This window comes from Mus pahari, chromosome 15, assembly GCF_900095145.1.
Source record: "Mus pahari chromosome 15, PAHARI_EIJ_v1.1, whole genome shotgun sequence".
NCBI lineage: Eukaryota > Metazoa > Chordata > Mammalia > Rodentia > Muridae > Mus > Mus pahari.
The window spans coordinates 73,853,816-73,857,274 of record NC_034604.1 but is presented as its reverse complement, the minus strand read 5'-3'; the positions used below and the strand labels follow the sequence as shown (position 1 = coordinate 73,857,274).

The window sequence follows — 3,459 nt, the reverse complement described above, 5'->3', positions numbered from 1 at the left end:
GTAAACACCTCTTTACCCAGAACCTGAATTCCTAGCAGATGGCCCCATTTCCTCCCAGTCCCAATTCCCATGCTGCCCTCACAGGCAGTGACCCACCTACCTTAGGTGCCTCAGCCAGGGAGAGAAGGCTGCCCTGGCCCCTGTGGAAGTGCACAGCAGTGACCTCCAGACACAGGAGGCCATGTTCTTCTCAAAGCCCTACTTTCTCATTGCCACAGAGCTGTTCCTATCAGCACACATGGGACAACAGCCAGGCTGCTGCCTGCAAGCCTTCTTCATAGCCAAAGAGTCTGAGGCACACCAACCTGATTCTTTCATAGCGGGAAATGCCAGGGTGCTCACATACTCGGGCATCCATGTGAACAGCCCAGGAGGGCAGGTACATCTCTAACCTGCCCAGGGCACAGGCTCTCCTTCTTATAGTGGCCACAGTGCACAGTTCTTCCCTGCTCTCAGGGCCTCCTGGCCTAACCCACCCCAGGGTTCAGAGGTGATCTGACTGTCATTCCATGCCTCCATATATTTAGATCAACTTCTAAGCTTCATCTCGGCATGTGAATAATTTGTAGTAAGCAACATCCTGAGAAATATAACATTAGGCCACTGCTAATGCATAGTTTCACTTTCTGCCATGTTTAATGGCATTACATTTGTGGTTGTCATATATTTATACGTAAAATAAGTCCTTTTAAAAAAACATGGTCAATATATATCAGTTGCCCTCATTGCTTAACACCCATAATTTAATAACTATATCAGAACATAAGAAATATTCATATCTGGATAAAGTATGTTTTAAATATATGGTTAAATGGTACATGGATAAAGGCACATAGCAGAACTTCCCAGAAGTAGATAAACAGTGTATTTCATAAAACCGTGCGTATTTTCTACCCACACACAGTGGGCACAACAGGCAAAGAAGACATTACAGAGAGAAACCTCCGATTCGTTTCTGCAAAGCGGCTGATATGTCTCTTTCCCCCGGTTGTAGCTTCTCTATAAACAGACACAAAATGCTTGGCTAATTCCCTGATTTTGATCAACACTGTGGCAAAGACACTGTTATAACAGCAAATCCCACAACCTCGTGATATCTAGGCAGACGCTGACAATCAGAAAGCCAGACATGTCCACGCGTCTAAGGAGAGGCAGCGTCTTCCCTTCCTGGCAGGAAGCAGAAGGTCGATATGAGCGCTGCCATCTTGTCTCAGCCTGAGTGAAAGGCTGTCCAGAGGCATTAGAGAAAAACAAGCGTGCGCGCTGAAGGTTTCCTCAGGCCCAGCCCACAGCACCACAGCATGGAGGTTTCCCATCATGCACTGGGCATGGAGATTTCCCACAGTGCACTGCTGTTTCCCAGCTTGCTCGTGTAATGTCTGAAAACTCAGATGTACCTGACAGCTGTGGGTGGCCATTTTCATGTTTACACAAACCCCAAAGCACACAAAGATCCACATGGACGTGGGGAAGGATGTGTTCATATGCGAGGAATTGACAGACTGTAATGTTACAGGTGCCCCTAACTTCCGGGCATGGTTCCTCTGGGAAGTCCTTGGTCACCAGGGAGAACTCGCTGAGGAAATGCTCAACAGGATATACCCAGACTCTTAGTCCTGTGCTGAGCACTTGTCCCTCTGACCAATCTCCTGTCCTGTGAGACCTTCTGTAACTGACCACTGAGCCAACACAAGGCAAGGTTGCACCAGGGCTCACTGTGGCTCTGCCCCATTTCAGAGCCCCATAGAATTCACTTTTATGCCATCTTTTCCTCTTTTCTGATTTGGCACCAAGAAATTGAAGGCCTGTAGGTATACCTTGCAAAAGACCATGGGTTGCAATTGACTACAAAGCATTCAAGCCAAAAAGTAAATAAATAAATAGAAAGAAGGCGGGACTGAGTTTTAGAAACTGGACCATGAAGCTTTACAGCCAGCGCCGAGCGATGGGCATCTCTCAGGACAACTGGCACAAGCGCTGCAAGACCGGGGGGGAGGGGGGGAGAGAGAAAAACCCTACCACAAGAAGCAGAAATGTGAGCTGGGACAGCCCGCTGCCAACACTAAGATTGGCCCTCGCCGCATACACAGTCCGAGTTCAAGGAGGCAATAAGAAGTACCTTGCCCTGAGATTGGATGTGGGAAACGTTTCCTGGGGCTCTGAGTGATGTACTCGCAAAACAAGGATCATCGATGTTGTCCGCAATGCATCCAACAATGAGCTTGTCTGCACCAAGACTCTGGTGAAGAACTGCATTGTGCTTATTGACAACACACTGTACTGGCAGTGGTACCAGTCCCATTATGCACTCTGGGCCTCAAGAAGGGGGCCAAGCTGATTTTAAACAAAAAACGATCAAAAAAAATTTCAAAACAAATACGACGAAAGGAAAAAGAATGCCAACATCAGCAGTTTCCTAGAGAAGCAGCTCCGGCAGGGCAAGCTTCTCGCCTGCATCCCCTCAAGCCCAGGCCAGTGTGGCAGAGCTATGCGCTATGTGCTCCAAGGAGAGGCGCTGGAGTTCTATCTGCGGAAGATCAAAGCCCGGAAAGGCAAATAAGCCTCATTCATAGTGTAATAAAGGTGTTTGCTGTTCTATAAATAAATAAATAAATAAATAAATAAATAAATAAAATTACACACACACAAACACACACAAAGAAGGTGCTGATACTCAGGCAAGCATCCCAAACCTAGCTGAAGGTACAGATAATAACATCTCCGGCAGCCAGCCCACCTATCCACGTAATATGACTCAGTGGTTCACTTTCTTCTCGCTCAAAGGTCTTGAAATATCCTGTGAGCACCAAAGTGGAAAATATAACTTCCTCAAAACAGCACTCTGCAGCAGGAATAGTAAAACCAGAGTTAAAGAAACAAAGGAGACTCACAAAAGTATTCTGATAGGCAGTCGTGGTATCATGAGGCTTCACTTCCCGTGACAGCATCAGACACCCACAGTATGAGGCAGGGACACAGAGACAGACAGAGCTGAGACAGCCATCAAGATGGCAAGTACAGGTGTGTGTGTGTGTGTGTGTGTGTGTGTGTGTGTGTGGTGTGGTGTGTGTTAAGGCTTACTTTAAGAACAATTTCATGACAGTTTTGAGATGTGAAAAAAAATTCCCTTTTGAAATTCAGTTTTAACTGCTTTCATGATCCCCAAGAATAACAAGAGGAAGAACAGAAGAACCCCAAGAGTGAAGTAGGAATAATCTTGGAAAGCTTCCTCAAAGAAAATTTCAAAAGATCCATGCCAGGTTTGATGGTACCCATCTGTAGTCCCAGCACTTGGGAGGCATGGGTCTGGAGATCTGGGTTTCTGGGGTATGTAATAAGACACTTTCCCAAAAGAAAAAAAAAAAAAACAAGAGGCTAGAGAACTGGATTATCAGTTAAACACATGCACTGCTCCTCCGGAGGACTCAGGTTTGATTCCTATCACCCACATGGCTGCTC

The 3,459-nt window shown here is 46.4% G+C and overlaps 1 pseudogene; it reads left to right on the top strand.

Moving 5' to 3' along the window:
• Positions 1–1,945: 1,945 nt before the first annotated feature.
• On the top strand, positions 1,946–2,560 carry LOC110333546 (annotated as a pseudogene).
• The last annotated feature ends 899 nt before the right edge of the window (positions 2,561–3,459 follow it).